This window comes from Berghia stephanieae, chromosome 7, assembly GCF_034508935.2.
Source record: "Berghia stephanieae isolate SIO BIC M18660-M18661 chromosome 7, UCSD_Bste_1.3, whole genome shotgun sequence".
NCBI lineage: Eukaryota > Metazoa > Mollusca > Gastropoda > Nudibranchia > Aeolidiidae > Berghia > Berghia stephanieae.
In genome coordinates this window covers 56352871-56358870 of record NC_088366.1, presented here as the reverse complement: position 1 = coordinate 56358870, position 6000 = coordinate 56352871, and positions in this window count along the sequence as shown.

Below are 6000 nucleotides of genomic sequence, written 5' to 3'. Positions count from 1 at the left end.
GCAATCGAGATTCCGCGAAGGCGGTAAACCTTTACACCCCTCTCTCTCTCTCTCTCTCTCTCTCTCTCTCTCTCTCTCTCTCTCTCTCTCTCTCTCTCTCTCTCTCTCTCTCTCTCTCTCTCTCTCTCTCTCTCTCTCTCTCTCTCTCTCTCTCTCTTCAAAAGGGACATTCGCATTTACATTTTACCGGTTTCATCATATTTTATTTTAAGTTATGAGAGAAGAAAAAAAAATATGTTAGCAATAATCTCAAAACGGTATTAGGTCGGAATGACAATGATACTACAGTAGGCTACTTAAAATTCAGTTTAAAGCAAGGAATTCGTTTAATTCTATGGTTTAAAGCATACTTTATTTTGTCAAACTTTAGTCAAAATAAATTCACCGCAGTCTATGTTGGTCAATATGATATCTATTTATTCTCTCTCTCTCTCTCTCTCTCTCTCTCTCTCTCTCTCTCTCTCTCGACCTCCCTCCATGCCTTTCTCCATCTATTTTTCTCACGATAAAATGAGAGAAACAGACACACACACACACACACACACACACAGAGAGAGAGAGAGAGAGAGAGAGAGAGAGAGAGAGAGAGAGAGAGAGAGAGAGTGATTAAATAGATATTATATTGACCAACATAGACTGCGGACAGAGAGATAGGTAGAGAACAAAAACTAAGTTCTGAATTAATCCGCAATTTGATGTGAAATTAAAATAAAAACACCAAAAAATGGTCAACTATGAATATTCATAAAATGTCATTAATGATTAAGCATTATATACACAGCTTAAAGGGGGGGGGGGGGGCGACATTAAAAATGATGAATTTTGACCCAGTTTGCTAAAAATTAGATTTTGGTGGGATGTTGTCATGTGACCATTTGTCTGCATAAAAAATTCTAGTATCGCTATATAAATGCACTTTCTGTCTCTCCGTCTGACTCGCATAATCTCCTAAACGGCCAGAAGGGCATGGTTGAGATTTTGCATGATCACTTTAAATGTTCCGGGGATGGGGTTTTTTAGTATAAAATTTATATTATTCTGCATGGTTAATTGTCGGCAGTCGCTTTGTAAATTATCAGAAATTTAACATAACAATGTAAAGTCCACTGCTTGACTAACAACACAGAATACAATCAGCGTTGTTGTATGTTTACATCTGAAAACAATTCACGCTCACAGCTAATAGTTGAAATATTCACCCAACATCCCCCCCCCCTCTCTCTCTCTCTCTCTCTCTCTCTCTCTGTCTCTCTCTCACACTAACACGTTTTATGTGTATAAAAATAGAGTTGTTGCTTGAAGTTTTTACGTACAAGTCAAGAATGCACAAGGCAATAAATTTTGACGTCTCACTGTGTTCTAAATAAAAATAATAATATTAAAAGTGATTTAAAAGTAATTAAATTAGAAAATTCAAATTTCTCAAGTCACCAGGAATTGTGTCAACGTGTTGAAATTGAAAATTAATTAATTTTTTTTACTGGTATCCCATTTTTTTCCTTTCTACTAGCCCTATCTCTCTGACGATCCCTCAAACATATTCAATACCCTATAACTATAAAGTTGTTCTCTTACTCTTAACATTTTTTTTGTTTTGTTTTCTTTCGTAAAGCGAATACCCTTATAATTGAGCTAGAGGACCCCCCAACTTCACATCAAAGACCCATTAAATACCTTTAAATATTTGAATTTGAAATTTAATTTTTTTTTTTAATGAACAGTAGTCCTTCAGAGGCATGAAGCCCAAGGAGCCAGGGTTTATCCCAGTTTCTGTGGCATGAATAGGAAGGTAGTCTATCACAAAGTACTTTCCTGAGATCTGACAGACTGATCTACCCAATCACAACCCCCCCCCCCCCCCCCCCCCCCTTTCTACCACTTACATTACATCAGAAAAAGGGGCAAGTTGGAACAATGCAATAGTTTATTCCTCAGTTCTCCTGTCCTCTGCTCCATCCATTCCAACCCCACCACTGGTATCCACTACTAAATGATGAATTTTGACCCAGCTTGCTAAAGATTAGATTTTGGTGGGATGTTGTCATGTGACCATTTGTCTGCATAAAAAATTCTAGTATCTCTATATAAATGCACTTTCTGTCTCTCCGTCTGACTCGCATAATCTCCTAAACGGCCAGAAGGGCATGGTTGAGATTTTGCACGATCACTTTAAATGTTCCGGGGATGGGGTTTTTTAGTATCAAATTTATATTATTCTGCATGGTTAATTGTCGGCAGTCGCTTTGTAAATTATCAGAAATTTAACATAACAATGTAAAGTCCACTGCTTGACTAACAACACAGAATACAATCAGCGTTGTTGTATGTTTACATCTGAAAACAATTCACGCTCACAGCTAATAGTTGAAATATTCACCCAACATCCCTCTCTCTCTCTCTCTCTCTCTCTCTCTCTCTCTCTCTCTCTCTCTCTCTCTCTCTCTCTCACGTTTTATGTGTATAAAAATAGAGTTGTTGCTTGAAGTTTTTACGTACAAGTCAAAGAATGCACAAGGCAATAGATTTTGACGTCTCATTGTGTTCTAAATAAAAATAATAATATTAAAAGTGAGTAAAAGTAATTAAATTAGAAAAATTCAAATTTCTCAAGTCACCAGGAATTGTGTCAACGTGTTGAAATTGCAAATTAATTAATTTTTTTTTACTGGTATCCCATTTTTTCCTTTCTACTAGCCCTATCTCTCTGACGATCCCTCAAACATATTCAATACCCTATAACTATAAAGTTGTTCTCTTACTCTTAACATTTTTTTTGTTTTGTTTTCTTTCGTAAAGCGAATACCCTTATAATTGAGCTAGAGGACCCCCCAACTTCACATCAAAGACCCATTTAAATACCTTTAAATATTTGAATTTGATATTTTAAATTTTTTTTTTAATGAACAGTAGTCCTTCAGAGGCATGAAGCCCAAGGAGCCAGGGTTTATCCCAGTTTCTGTGGCATGAACAGACATAACAATTTCTTGCTATCTTTGGATAGGAAGTAGTCTATCACAAAGTACTTTCTGAGATCTGACAGACTTATCTACCCAATCACAACCCCCCCCCCCCCCCCCCTTTCTACCACTTACATTACATCAGAAAAAGGGGCAAGTTGGAACAATGCAATAGTTTATTCCTCAGTTCTCCTGTCCTCTGCTCCATCCATTCCAACCCCACCACTGGTATCCACTACTTAATGCTCTTCAAAACCTAGTAAAGCACCATCCCAATGATAAGAAAAGACATCATCAGGCTTCACATAAAAACTCATTACCCAATCAGTTTTCATCAGGCACAGTTACTCAGTCGGTTGTCACATACTACTCGCTTTATTAGGCAGAAGTCTATCAACTGATCAGTCAGTCATATGCCTCCCACTATCCCTTTGTTGTGTCGTCATGGTATGTTACACAAAGTACATGGTTCACCCAATGACCATTACTCACCCCATCTCCATTCCCTATAAGTTATGTGTGCCATATGTGCTTTCCTCTGAGTAGTTTGCTTTTCTCAACTGGCCACTAAGCTTGTGACTCACACTCCCATTGTTGCCATGTTCTAAGAAATATTACCCAGTTATAGCCATATATGATTTATATATGAACAGGTTGAAAAAAAAATCCAGTTGCATAGGGGGCAGATACGGTATTTGCTACGTACCCGAAAGGTACAGAGTTCAATCACCCGCTGAACACGTGAGGAAGACCAAGGCAAAAGTGTCCACGCGTAATGCCCTCCTTGGAAAGCTGGCAAACATGAACTGGGGAACTGACCCTAAAACTCTAAGGACCACAGCATTGGCCCTCAGCTACTCAACTGCGGAGTACTGCTCAGCTGTATGGGCCCGATCATGCCATGCCTCCAAGCTAGACCCCGAGCTCAACAACGCCTGCCGGATCATAACGGGCCAGCTGAGAGCAACACCATTACCACTGGTCTACCGTGCAGCAGGAATAGCCCCACCACACATCCGGAGGGAAACTCATGCCCAAATACAAAAATACAAACAGGAAATGGACCAGAGACACCCCCTTCATGACCACAATTGCCCCAAAAGCAGGCTCAAATCAAGGAAAAGCTTCCTCACAGTAGAGAGCCTTCACCCAGACCACTCAGCATTCTTCCGCCTGGACAAATGGGTAGAATGGGACAAGACAGCAAATGATGCCCTCCAGCCCCCAACAGAAAAGCTCCCAGCAGGCACAGACCTCAAGAGAAAAGAATGGGTGGCGTTGAACAGAGCTAGAGCAAAGGTGGGAAACACCGCCACAAACCTCTTTAAATGGAAAATCTCACCGGGCACTGAATGCCCATGCGGTCACCCCAGACAGACCATGGACCACATCCTGTCTGAATGCTCGCTGGGACCTCACTGCACCAATGCTGACCTGAGGGAATGCAACCAGACTGCCCGGGACTGGCTGACTCACTGGCGCGACAAGATATGATGATGATGATCAACAGAGTCATTGGAGTGGTTAAAAGAAGATGGTATTGTCTCCATGACGAGCTCAGAATGACGCCTGACAGAGCCTGCAAGGTTATTTATGTGTGTTTTTTGTTCCATAACCTTGCTGTTGATGCTGGCCTACCCATGGAAGAAAACAACCGTAATGATGATGATGACAGCAAAACAAAAAAAAACAAAAACCCAAAAAGTTAAGAGAACAACTTTATATTTTTAGGGTCTTGAATATGTTTGAGGGAGCGTCAGTAAGAGAGAGAGAGAGAGAGAGAGAGAGAGAGAGAGAGAGAGAGAGAGAGAGAGAGAGAGAGAGAGAGAGAGAGAGAGAGAGAGAGAAATGAGATACCATTAAAAAAAATTATAGTTTTACAAGACATGATAGACAATGAACAATAGCTCTACAAGCCAAAGGACTAGGAATGATTGCGAAAGAAAAAGACGTTGGAAGAAGACTAAGTCAAGACTGCCCGAGGCGGGGGCGGGAAGGCACATGCATGTTCGAGGCCAGTGATCGATGTGAAAAGTGACCATATACGTAGAACCTTACTCGGGCAAACAATACTAAATCTCTGATCTCCTTGGAAAAACCATCGGTTTTGATAATCACAAAAATTCTAACGGACCAGGGAACATTAAAAATAGATATATCACAATTTAAACCTTAGAGCACGAACTTTTTTTCATTAAAAAATCATGCTTTCATCACTAATTTGCACAATTCGGGGGTTTTGTGTCCCTAATTCCCCTAGCTACGCGATCTGCTATTTAATTGTTAAATTAAATCATCTAAAAGAGTAACAGAATTTATTACAAACCACCAACCCAATATATCCCCTAACTGCCCAATCAACCCCTCACCCTCCATGAACGCGTTAGGCAACATTAATATTTCAACCTTTTACTTCATCCTTTAACAAAAAAAAAAAAAAAAAAAAAAAAAAAAAAAAAAAAAAAAAAAAAAAAAAAAAATTATATATATATATATATATATATATATATATATATATATATATATATATATATATTTTAACGAACGATACAGAAGCATTAAATGCCAAATCCTTTCTACTGCTACTACCACTAAACACAAGTTTGATGTTGAGAATGCTTGGTAATAAACCTAACAAATAAAATTGTTCCTAATAATTAAGAAGGTCATTAGATAGGATGGCATGGGTCTAAAAAAAAAAAAAGAGGCTGCTGCCATGACGTAACTACTTAAGTGGGTCATGATCACTGCTCAAAATGTCTTTAAATGGGTCCCTGGCATGACGTAACTTGAGTAGTTTATTAAGTAGGCCATGGTCCCATGCCAACAGCAACGTTTGACACGTAGAACAAGAACTACAATGCAGTCTGTAAGGTGCTATATCTTTTCTTCCACAAAGACAAAGCTTTCATTTCATGTTGCCGGCCGGGTATTCTTTTACACCTGAGTATGATTAGAAAATGGGAGTAAAGAGATATTTCCGATGAATTAACATTGAGCCACCCTTGGCGGGACTCGAACCATTGACCAACAGGTCGCAAAT